The 13,051-nt window shown below is 42.6% G+C and overlaps 1 pseudogene; it reads right to left on the reverse strand.

Annotated features, from left to right (window-relative positions):
- Nucleotides 1-6,836: 6,836 nt before the first annotated feature.
- Nucleotides 6,837-8,345, reverse strand: LOC100049891 (peroxisomal membrane protein PEX13 pseudogene; annotated as a pseudogene).
- Nucleotides 8,346-13,051: the final 4,706 nt, after the last annotated feature.

The raw sequence follows: 13,051 nt of genomic DNA on the forward strand, positions 1-13,051 counted from the left end.
ATTTTTTCAGTTGTGAGTCCTAGTTGTGACAAGTGGGATGCCTCCTCAGCATGGCCTGATCAGCGGTGCCATGTCTGCACCCAGGATTTGAACCAGCGAACCCTGGGCTGCTGAAGCAGAACACGCGAACTTAACCACTTGGCCATGGGGCTGGCCCCTAGATGCTGCATCTTGTTGAATGTTTTCTCTGCGTCTATGAGATGATCATGTGATATCATCTTCATTTTTGTTTTTTAAGGAAGATTAGCCCTGAGCTAACATCTTTTGCCAATCCTCCTCTTTTTGCTGAGGAAGACTGGCCCTGAGCTAGCATCTGTGACTGTCTTCCTCTACTTTATATGTGGGACGCCTCCCACAGCATGGCTTGCCGAGTGGTGCCATGTCTACACCCAGGATCTGAACCGGCAAACCCGGGGCCGCCAAAGCGGAGTGTGCGCACTTAACCACAGCATCGCCGGGCCAGCCCCTCTCCTTATCTTTAATTCTTGGCATTTTAATTATAATGAGTCTTGGTGTGGGCCTCTTTGGGCTTATCTTTTTTGGTGCTCTCTGTGCTTCCTGCACCTAGATGTCTGTTTCCTTCCTCAGGTTAGGAAAGTTTTCAGCTATTATTTCTTCAAATATTTTCTCTGCCCCTTTGTCTCTCTCTTTTCCTTCTGGGACACCTCTAATGTGGATGTTAGTCTGCTTTATGTCTTCTCAAATGTCCCTTAGACTGTCTTCAAGAGTGACGGAGTTTGAATTTGTCAGACATTTGCTTCCTGCAAGATTTTGACAAGATAAGCTGAAAAACATTCCTGCCGCAAACCACCAAGAAATACTGGATAAACGATAAGAAAACATCCTTTTAGTGTAGAGTTAAACTCCCAAAAGAATAAAGGAAATCCACAAAGATCAAAAAACTAACAGGTTCAGGAAATCAGAAAGGTAAGCTAAAGCTGCATGGGGGCATTTACTGATGCTTGAATATAAATAAACAAATCATGAACTGTGATTTGTTCACATTTCAAAGAGTAAATAAACAAAGCCTTGAGTCTACCCTAGGTGGAGAGTTGTAACTAAAACCCAGCTATAAAAGAGAAGATAACATGGTTAACTACATGTCCTGGATATTTTTGTAACTATGTTTTGTAACCATGGCCCTGCAATGGCTTGAGCTTCAAATTTAACATTCCTTCCAGAGCCAGGAAACCCCAAATTTTACTTCCAATGCTTTTAGCACTGGCAAACAAAGGCAAATACTCTTGGGGGAATGCAGTAAATTTCTCCAAAGGTTAAGATCTGAAGTCTCATAATTTAAGAACAGTGAATCAAAAAATTACAAAATATATAGAGAAACAATCCACTATGAGCAAGAGTCAGTGGGAAAAAAAATAGGTGTTTAGGCACTGTAATGATTATATATCATATAAAATAATTTAATCTAAAGTGCTAAAAAGAAACAAGTCCAAAATAAACTCACTTATACTTAGCCCCATCAAGACTTAAAATCTATTAATACCTTAATACCTTGGAAGTTTCACCATCTTGGAATTTTTTTTTATTGTCCTCATAATAGCTTAGAACGTTGTGAAATTTCAGTTGTACATTATTATTTGTCATACACCATATAAGTGTGCCCCTTCACCCCTTGTGCCCACCCTCCACCCCCCGTCTCCCAGGAACCAGTAATTTATCCTCTTTGTCGGTAAGTTTGTTTATATTCCACATATGAGTGAAATTATATGGTATTTGTCTTTCTCTGTTTGGCTCATTTTGCTTAACATAATGCCCTCAAGGTTCATCCATGTGGTTGCGAATGGGACGATTTCATCTTTTTTTATGGCTGAGTAGTATTCCATTATATATGTATACCATATCTTCTTTATCCAATCATCAGTTGATGGGCACTTAGGTTGCTTCCACGTCCCAAGAGTGGAATTTACGTTTTCACTTTTGTAGGTATTAGATTCTAGTCCTGTTAATTGTCTTTGAGATATTGTTATATTCCTGTAGACTGGACTGGATCCTATATTCTTCTAACTTCCTCAAATATCTGGCTACAAATCTCAAAACTAACATTTCCAATTTTCTCCTACTCTTCTGATTTGGAATCAGTAAGAACAAAAACTGCCCTGCAATTTCCTTTGAAGGGACTATAACAGGTACTTCTCACTACCCAGATGGCAGTCAAACTTTAGGGACTTGAACCTTGGACATACATCTTACAACTGAAAAAGGCTCCTCCTGACATCTAGTCCTGTGCAAAAGCTGGAGACCTCCAAATCAAACTGGAGATTTGTGGCTACAAAGATAAGTGGCTGACATCAACGTGGACTACCTCCACCAAGGTCGCTGGGTGAAGAGTTTATACTTTAACTGAACGTGAAACCCTTTCTTCTTCCATTTTTTTTCCTTTACTCTGGCATTAGCTGGGAAAAATAACACCATCATTCATAACTCCCAGGCCATTGCTGGGAATGGGGTGGGAGGATAACCTCTGGAATTTAGAACAATTTTCTGCTTTAGGCCAGGAAAAAACCTAACTGCCCCTGGCTTGAACAGGCAAATGCAACAATTCCTGTGAATGTCACCTTAGTGGAAGTGTCACGTTAGTGGAAGTGGTTTGTGCCCCAACGGGATTTATCTTTGTCTGTGGTGGTGATCACTCCCCTTGGACCTATGAATGCGTAGATGGCTGGCATGTAACTGGGCAATGCCTCTTAGGTTGTCTAACTGAACCCCTAGCTTTTCGCAAGCAAACTAAGACATCTCATTGCCAACTCCCCTGGATCTACGTCGTCGAGTTAGGCATTCATGACTCAGGATTTGCTTCCTTAGGCAGGCCATCCTTCCTGGTTAGGAATAAATGTAAATGAGAATATGATCAGTTACCTCTCCTTATCTTTTGGAGATATTGCAGACTCCATTGCTCAGACAATGGCTGCCCAGTAAAGATCCTTGGACTCTCTGGCCAAAGTTGTTCTTTTTTTTTTTTTTTTTTCTGCTTTATTTCCCTAACCCCCCCGTGTACACAGTTGTATATCTTAGTTGCAGGTCCTTCTAGTTGTGGGATGTGGGATGCCGCCTCAACGTGGCCTAACGAGCGGTGCCATGTCCGCGCTCAGGATCCGAACTCTGGGCCGCCGCGGCAGAGCGCGCGAACTTAACCTCTCGGCCACGAAGCCGGCCCCCAAAGTTTCTCCTGATAATAGAACAGCTCTTGATTATCTTTTGGCCAAGCAAGGATGTGTCTGCGCTGTGGCCAGCAACACCTGCTGTGCCTGGGTTAGCACTCCTGGAGAAGTTAAACTTAGTTACATAAGATCACTGAGCCAGCCACTCGGCTTAAAAAGGTGACTACTTCAACAGGGTCTTCCTTGGACTTATTTGATTTTAATTAGTTTGGGTCTTGGGGACCATGGCTCCAAGGTACATTGGGAATTATTCTGCTTAATGTAATCATAATAATCTCACTGTGCATTGTGTCCTCTCAAAAGCTTTAAATGCACCTTTGCAGCCACCAACCATCAAGGAAATGATCTCCCTAAGACTAGCACATCAGAAAAGAAACGAAGAGAATGTCCAAATTAACTGAAGTCATGGTCTATGACTCTCACAGAGATTCAGCAAAAAATGTCAACACCTGTAAATATCACACAAAGAAGCAACAAAAGCCTTGAGAACCACAGAGTGGTAGCTGAGAGTGGAGCTAATGCCTGAAATTTTGATCATGTTGTTACTGCACAAAATTGGGGTTCTCTGCCCAATGCACATAAACGAGCCAATTAATTATGGCATCAGCCTTTGAGGGGAGAAATCTGCTTTTATTCTGAAAGATTGATCCGCAGGAAGACAGGGGGCATGTGCCCTCAGATCTATCTCCCTGATGTGGGGCAAAATGTAAGAGGTTTGGGAGAACAGGCTGGCACGTGGAAACGCTGGTAGGATAGGTTTTGATTGGTGGGCTTTGGGCATTTATGGTAAGATTTTAAACATTTACGATGGGGTTCTAAAAATTTTGCATGAAGTGGGGGAGGAATTTTAACACTGGATCTTCCTCAGTGAGGGACCCCTTGCCTCTGCTAAGAGTCTGGCTCTCCAGTTCTGGTTGTGTCCCCATCCTTGGGTTCCATGCAGAGGGAGATCTTTGGTTCCCAGAGCGTTTCAGGTCATGATTTCTTCCTTTGCACATGCCCTGGCTAGGTGACTTTACAGTTTTTTTTTTTTAATATATTTTTATTTGTCCAGTAAAAGTAACTTCACAATCTATTAAAAATAAAATTTTAACTGCATTCAACTTCTGTTCTTTTTTCCATTAAAGAAAACACAAGATAAAGGACAGCTATATTCAAATAAATGTATAATGACACACTGACAGACTAAATCATGTACCTAAACAAAATGTTAAAACATGAAAATTTGTCTTCTTTTTCCTTTCAAAACTGATAAAATACAATCAGAAAAATGTTAAAAATGAAACCTGTTTTATTGTAATTTGTGTTTTATTTTATTTTATTGAAAATGTTTTGGTTTCAGTTAGTAATTTCTGTAAAGTAGCACTCCTTAAATAAGTTTCTAAAAATAACAATATTGGAGCCTTGAACATTACCTTTAATCTCATCTAAAAAAAATTATACTAAAACTGTAATGGTAAAAAGGTTATAAAATTTCTCTGCTTATTCTAGTCCTAAATTCCTTTTCTAGAATTTTAATAGAAAAGAAATTTTTAGACACAAATAGTTACCAGTTAGATAATGTATATTGCAATTTAGTATACTTAACCAAAAAATAAACACCCTAAGAAAAGTGAAGTTGTTTTTGTCACTTATTCTGTGCTATATTCTTCTCCCTACACATCTTTAATACTAGTCACAAATTCTATCCTAAAGACTCACTTTTTCTAACCTAAATAATGTTGACTCAACATTTCACCTCTACTTCACTTCTAGCATTCAATTTAGATGTCTCAACATCAAATTTACTAATTTGTTTTATCAAAAATTTGTTTCAAGAAGAGAATTTCCATAAATTATTCTCCAACAAAACAAAGCAGAACCTCTAATTGTAGAACATAAGTGGAAAATAATTACAAGAAACTTTATCTCCTCAACTTGAAGATTAAGTAATACCTGGGTGTTAGAAAAAGAGGCCTAAGATAAGTTTTACTATCCTATTATTTCTTTGTGCACAAGGTCAACATTTGTATTTTAAATGATGTATTACTTCTTATACAGTCATTTCAAAAGAGAGGTTCCCAAGAAGTCTTTAGTAAAGTTCTATGCTGAGTGTGTATTTGGTTCCTGTATGTTTTAGTCTGAATTACTAATTTGGTGAACATAAAGTTTGTAAAAAGAAAGATGAAAATACTCAATGAAAATCTTTATCAAATAATTCCCAGTTTTCAACAATAGCTGTAAATGTATTCTTGTACACCTACATTCCTGATAGTATTATTTTGTAGTATGATCACAGCAAGTATACGAATTTCCCAATTTTGTGGGGAAATTCAGTGTCCTGAAATTTAACGGCATTTAAAAGAGTCAAATGGCATTATCGTACACTAAAGGGCTACTCAGCATTTTTCTCAGTAGTAAAAACTAAACCTAAAAGAAATGTGCATCCAATGTGACGCATTTTCAATGTTTAAAGAACAGCCTGAATATGGAATTTTAAAAAGTAATTATACTATATAGAAGCAGAGAATCTATGAAAAGATTTAAAATCATTACTACTAGAACTGACTATATCATTAAGCACATACTCAAAGGAGTTGAGTCTTGGTTGGAGGAAAAGAAAGTAAATCTTTCATATATTCTGATTCATCCAGAATGAAAACTAATCATATTATAAAGGGATAAAAAGTTCTATGTTCCTCAGAAGAAATGAAATAATCTGTAAGACAAAGTTCAGCCTTTTTACTAGCAGGGAAAACTATTAAGGCTAAATATCATTCTAGAACTATCTCCTTCACAACGCTTCTAGTGATCTTTTAAGATAAATTTTAAAAAATATAATAAAAGATAACAGTATAATTGTTGGTGGGTGAAAACATACTACTGCCTAAAAGCAAACCCAAGACTAGACATAATACAGATAAGAAAAATTTTATTTTTACAGTTGTAAGAAAATATTAGCCTCTTTGCTTGTTCTCATATTTACGTTATCACTCGATTTCTGAGGATTCCAAGTCAATTAATCTAGAACTTTAAAAAGCATTAATGATCCCTACTGTAGCAAACAATGTACTCTATAGTGATGTGGATTAAGGCTGCCCCAGCTAGAGAAGCCCAAGGTGACCTGGCCTACATGCCAAACTATATGACCCAGTGGATTTTTTTTATGGTATGAATTAGGACTGCCCCAGGGAGAGAAGCCCGGGGCATCCTCACCTGCATGCCAATCTATATGGCCAGATTCGTATCTAAAGTTATATGACCGCACAATAACCAGACCCCATCTGCACTGAAATCATTTAACGACTTTTTACATCATCTTTTTCTTTTTTTCCAGTAAAAATAAGTCACGTACCCATGCCTTATAAAATTAGCCCTAACCCTCAACTCAGGGCAGCAGCAGGAGCTCTGACCGCCCCTGGGTCCTGTCCCCACACACCAGCTCTGCCTGCCCATGGGTTCTGTCCCCATGCCAGCGGGGGCAGCAGCAGGAGCTCTGCCTGCCCATGGGCCCTGTCCCCATGCCAGCGGGGGCAGCAGCAGGAGCTCTGCCTGCCCATGGGTCCTGTCCCCATGCTATTCCACACTATTTTCTAAATAAAAGAGCACTACTGCCAGATCTTGAGAGTCTAAGAAATCTTTCTTTCGACTCCTCGGCTCACCGACCCCGCATCATATAGTTCATCAATCTTACTCTTTCAATAAATGTAGGGTTTTAAATAAGATGAAAATGATAGCAGTCTTCACAATCTTAAAATCCTGGTGAAACAAACATCCTCGTGGTCCAATAACTTGTAAAACGGAACCAGGTCACTAGACCAACATACTAGTGTACAACTTTAATAATTTTTAGCAGCAAAACAACTGGAATAGCCATTAACAAATATTTTCATTGGATTGTAGATTAATTTCTTTGTAAGAAATAATTTTTTTAAAGTACTCTAAAGTATAGTTCAACTGCAGGCAAACATGAGAGATATCAAAGAACTTGTTTATCTCCACTTTTCCCAGTGGAATCAGGTGCAACTGGAACCTTACAAGTTTCAACAAAAACAGATTCAAAGGCAGCTTCCTGTTCATCCAAAGAATCAGTGGCCGTGACTCCTTTAATTAGTGTTGTGTTGGTAAAAGATTGTTGCTGCTTGGGAATTTTACTGGATTCCACTGTTTTTCTACCTCTTCTTTTACCAAGAATTTTGACATAATTAGCAGGTATAAGTCCTGTTGTTTGACCATCAAGACTAGCCAGAAGCCAACCACGCACTTGGGTTGCTGTTCTTTGAGAGCTAAATGTAGCATATCACCAGCACGGAAAGAAATTTCTTCTTCAGATGCAGCAGTAAAATCATATTCTGCCCTAGCAACTACATGGTCATCCTCACCACTTGCCCAGTTGGTGTTGTCTGTTACTTCATCAGTGTGGATAGACAGCAGTTTCCAGATGAGATAAGGACCACCAAGGATAACAGCAAAGAATAAGAATATTGGCCAAGATTTTGCTGAATTAGCTGCTCTGTCCTCGGCACCAAGGCAAGCCACAGTTCCTTCACTTTCTGCCCATAAGTCCTCATTCTCAGAGCCTCCTCTTAAACCTATCATCTGCTGTAACCGTCTATAAAGATACCTTATAGTCCCAACTAATGCAAAAGCTGAAAAGACCTTTGTGAAGTGTATTTTTAATCGGGAAAAGTGATTTGCTACATCCAATACAGCCCTGAAACTGTTATAGACAGCTGGAAAGGTAGCATCCATCATCATACTGACAGAGGCAAATGCATGCACAATACTTTCAATGGAGTGAAATGCACCTCTGCTGCTTTCTTCAGCTTGCTGAACAAATCTACTAGGTGGAAGATCATCCACACGGATGCGGTTATAGCCCAACCCATTATATCCATAACTATAAGGGCTATAGCTTCCATAAAATGAATTTCCATAGGCACCATATCCAGAAGAAAATGAACTGTAAGTAGGTCTAAAAGTGTTCACACTGCTGCTTCCTGTCTGCTGTGATGGCCTTGGAAGAATAGGTGGCGGCACTCTGGTAAGCGTTGGTTGTCCAGGTCTTGTCAATAAAGTAGGACCCAAATCAGCAGATTGGAAAGTGGGGCCGGGTCCTGGTCACGGACCAGCCCCCGGAATTCGGCGGGTCTCCCAGGGTTTCGGGGGCTGCGGCGGCTGGGATGCCATCTCCTCCGCCTCCGCTCGGCTCCTGCTTGGCGCCCGACTTTACAGTTTTGTGAAAGACAATCTTTACTCACTTTGTTGTTAAGAGATGGAGGTCTGTTCGGATTGGCTCTAAAGGGGCCCATGGTTTCAACATCCCTCAGTCAGGCTGAGAGTCCGACCAAAAGGGGAGAATTGTTAAAAAGGAGACAACGGGACCAAAATGAAGTCGCTTGTACTAAGCCCCACCAAAACTTAATACCTAATCTAATTGCAGTTTCAGCCTCTCTCAGGAATTATAAACCAACCTGGCTAGAATTTCCCCTTCAGCACTAGTGAGGTAATCTGCATGCTAACACTCCCCCTGCCCTTCCCTCTAAGGGAAGGTGACCTTGTCTCAAACAATCTTTTCTTTTGCTAATAACTTCTTTGCCTCCCCCTCCTTCTGCCTGTGAAAATCTTCCATCTTTACAGCTCCTCAGAGCTCCCTCCTATTTGCTTGATGGGATGCTGCCTGATTCATGAATCTTTAAACAAAGCCAATTAGATCTTTAAATTTCCTCGGTTCAATTTTGTTTTTTAACAGAAGTGTTTACAGATAAAAAAGAGGGAACTAACAATAAGAACAAAAAATGAGATCATCAAAATGACAAGACACACATTCAAGAAAGTGAAAAGAGAACCCACAGACCGGGAGGAGGTATTTGCAAATCATATATCTGGTAAGGGATTAATATCTTAAATGTATAAAGAACTCCTACAACTGAACAACATCAAAAAAATACATAAATAGTGGGGGCCTATGGGTAGCATAGCGGTTAATTTCCTGCACTCCACTTCTGCAGCCTAGGGTTCCGGTTCAGATCTGGGTGCGGACCTACCTACCACTCATCAAGCCACGCTGTGGCAGTCATGTCACATATAAAGTAGAGGAAGATGGGCATGGACATTAGCTCAGGACCAATTTTCCTCAGCAAAAAAGAGGAGGATTGGCAGCAGATGTTAGTTCAAGGCTAATTTTCCTCAAAAAAAAAAAAACCCCACAAACCCATAAATAAATAAAATAAAAGTAAAAGATGAGCAAAGGACTTGAACAGATACGTCCCCAAAGAAGATACACAAATGGCCAAGAAAGAAAAGAAAAGATGCTCAACATCATTAGGGAAATACAAAAGATAGTCACGGTATGATACCACTTCACATCCACTAGGATGGCTATAATCAAAAAGAAAGACAAGAACAAGAACCAGGGATTTTTGGAGAAATGTCTAATTATAGGGCTGCAGCACAGAAAGTACAAGAGCTTGACACGTCTTTAATGCAAGAAAACGGTAAAAAGGACGGGGATATTGATGCGGGGTCGGTGAGCCGAGGAGTCGAAAGAAAGATTTCTTAGACTCTCAAGATCTGGCAGTAGTGCTCTTTTCTTTAGAGAGTAGAATAGCATGGGGACAGGACCCATGGGCAGTCAGAGCTTCTGCTGCCCCGCTTCTGCTGCCCCCGCTGGCATGGGGACAGAGCCCATGGGCAGGCAGAGCCGCTGCTGCTGCCCCCGCTGGCATGGGGACAGGACCCATGGGCAGGCAGAGCTGGTGCGTGGGGACAGGACCCACGGGCAGTCAGAGCTCCTGCTGCTGCCCCGAGTTGAGGGTTAGAGCTAAATTTAATGCATAGGTATGTGAGTTATCTCTTTACAAGGCAAAGAATATGTAAAAAAGTTAAAATGGTATCAGTGCAGGTGGGGTCTGGTCATTGGGTGATCCCATGACTTTTAGACAAGAATCAAATCGGATTAAGTAAAGGTTAGAAAGGTTAGACGCCACCACCCTAAACCAGTTACATGAGATTGCCAGACAGCAACCAACTTAAGTTCTTGCCTTCCCCATTAAGAGCTTCTAGAGATAAGACCATTCCCCCTTCTTCCTGGCACAGAGAGGGAGGCATCTTCACAGATAGAGGTTTCCCTTAGAAATGTAAATGTTTCCCAACAAAGGGGCAAAACAAATTCCACTCCTTGGAGCCTGAATCTCATCTGTAGTTTTAAAACTAACCAGCCTAAAAATCCTCATCATTAGCCATTTTAAAATTAAGCAGCCTAAAAATCCTCATCAATATGACAAAAAGTATAGGAGGAAACTTAAAGCATCTCCCAATGGCCAAATCTGGGAAAATTTGAGCAATAAAATAAACACATAGCAATGGATTATAAATCAATAGAATTAAACAAAAATCTGTGAATCCATACAGATAGAAATAAAATCATTGTAGCCCCAGGGAGCCAGAAAAGCCGCCCAGAGGGGCTGAGACTGAGGCCATTTGGCTGGCTTTGGCCCACTCAAAGGGGTCGACCCCACTTCCGCGCCCCCCGCGGCCCGCTCTCCCCTGCACCTCCCGCGCCCGGGTGCCCCGCGCCGCCGACAGACGGCGATCCGCATGGCCGGGCCCATTTCCTCGGCCCCCGCACACACGCAAAGGCTGTGACCGAGCTGCTCAGGCTTTCAGGCAGTGTCTGCGCCCCTACGGGAAAGGCGCCCTCCTCGGGGTAAACAGTCCGGAGCCGGCAGGCAGCGCTCCCGCATCCCTGCCGGGCTCACGACCTCAGGGAGGCCGCGGCTCTCCAACGCCAAGGAGGTGAGGCTGCGCGGGCAGGTGGGCCGGGCGACGCAAGCGGCATCACCCGGCTGCAGTTCGCCTTAACCAGGCTCCGCAAACCAAATTCATGGCCGGAACCAAGGAGGGACCAGCCGCGCAGTGCCCTCCCGGGCTCGGCGGCCCAGCACAGAGGCTGGAGGCGGCGTGGGGCCCGGGTTTCCAGTGTTATGGGGTCTCAGTGTTCTCCAGCTTTCAGTAGTGGAGGACGCCGCTACTCCGGGGCTCCTTCTGGAGGCCTGCAAGCTCGGACTCTCCCCCAGAAGGGTCTCCATGTACCCACAATATGAATGGCTTTCCCTTACATGTGGCACTCAGATGTCCTGAGCAGACCAATGTACTCACAAATGCCAAAGCACTCTCTGCAAAGGGAGTAAAAATCTAGGATACCGGTGAAGCCCGTGACTTGCTGGATAAGCAGAGCGACCCCTGTGGAAGGAAGATGATTTACGGTCAACCAGTTTTTAAACTTTGAATAGAGGCGTTTAGGGGAAGAATATAAAGAGGTGTAGTCTGCTTGTTCAGTTAAAGAAGTGTAATATAAATCCACAGAGAGTTAGAGACACAATCCAAAATGATGCGGGGTCGGTGAGCCGAGGAGTCGAAAGAAAGATTTCTTAGACTCTTAAGATCTGGCGGTAGTGCTCTTTTATTTAGAGAATAGTATAGAATAGCATGGGGACAGGACCCATGGGCAGTCAGAGCTTCTGCTGCTGCCATGGGGACAGGGCCCATAGGCAGTCAGAGATGCTGCTGGCATGGGGAGCTGCTGCTGCCGCGGCTGGCATGGGGACAGGACCCATAGGCAGGCAGAGCTGCTGCCGGCATGTTGCTGCTGCCGCTTCTGCTGCCCCTGGCATGGGGAGTTGCTGCTGCTGCCGCCATTAGGACAGGACCCCTGGGCAGTCAGAGCTGCTGCGTGGGGACAGGACTCATGGGCAGGAGGAGCCGCAGCTGCTGCAAAGTTGGGTGGAGAGTAAGGCTAAATTTAAGGCATAGGTATGTGAGTTATCTTTTTACAAGACAAAGAATGTGTAAAAAAGTTAAAATGGTATCAGTGCCCATAGGTTTCGGCCATTTGGCGGTCCCACAACTTTTAGATAAGAATCCAGCCAGATTGAGTAAATGGCAGAAGTCACTGCTAGAATATTATCCTCAGCTAAAGACAAAGGAGGATGGGGGGGGGGGGGGTCAGTTATATGAGGTTGCCAGACAGTAAACAACTTAAGTTCTTGCCTTCCCCATTAAGAGTTTCCAGAGATAAGGCCATCCCCCCTTCCTCCTGGGGCAGAGAGGGAGGCATGGAGATTTCCTTCACAAATGCAACTGTCTCTGATCAAAGGGCAAGCAAATTCCACTCTCTGGAGCCTGCCTCTCATCTGCAGTTTTAAAATTAACCAGCCTAAAATCCTCATCACAAACCAGCCATCGTAACAGAAAAATCGGCTGTGCTTGGAGCCCACAGGGCTTTCCTGGGCACTGCCTCCTCGCTGTGCCTTTCGCTTGTTAAGTGGCGGTGAAGATGGATCTCAGGTGTTGTAACAGAGATTGGGATCTATGGGCCTTCCCAGTGCCTTTCAACATTGCCAGTTATCTCTTTAAGGGGAATTTGTGAATTTCCAATAAGGATATATAAACTATTTCCTCAAACTTATCAATTATGAACACGAAGCAGGATTTTGCACTCAAATAAATAAGCAAGGAAAAATAAGGGAGGAGAAGAAGGAGAACCCAGGTAGAAGGATGACTTACAAAAAACCTAGAGTCATGACAGAGTCTGCCTCTCAGGGCAACAGGAAGAACTATAGCAAGGCAAGGCTGTGAGGGACGTCGTAGGAAGTAAGCAAAGATGGAGCTGCTCGCGGCTGGTGGGATCCAGTAGTAAATGTCCTTGTGGACCAAGCTGAAGAGCTGTTGTGTCCTCTCGAAACTCGGGTGTTGAAGTACTAACCCCTAGTAGCTCAGAATGGGACTGTATTTGGAAATGAGATTTTAATGAGGTAATTAGGTTTACCAATATTTTCTTTTCTGCTTTTTTCTCCCCAAATCCCCCCAGTACATAGTTGTATATATTTTTTTAG

This window comes from Equus caballus, chromosome 17 (assembly GCF_041296265.1).
Source record: "Equus caballus isolate H_3958 breed thoroughbred chromosome 17, TB-T2T, whole genome shotgun sequence".
Lineage (NCBI taxonomy): Eukaryota > Metazoa > Chordata > Mammalia > Perissodactyla > Equidae > Equus > Equus caballus.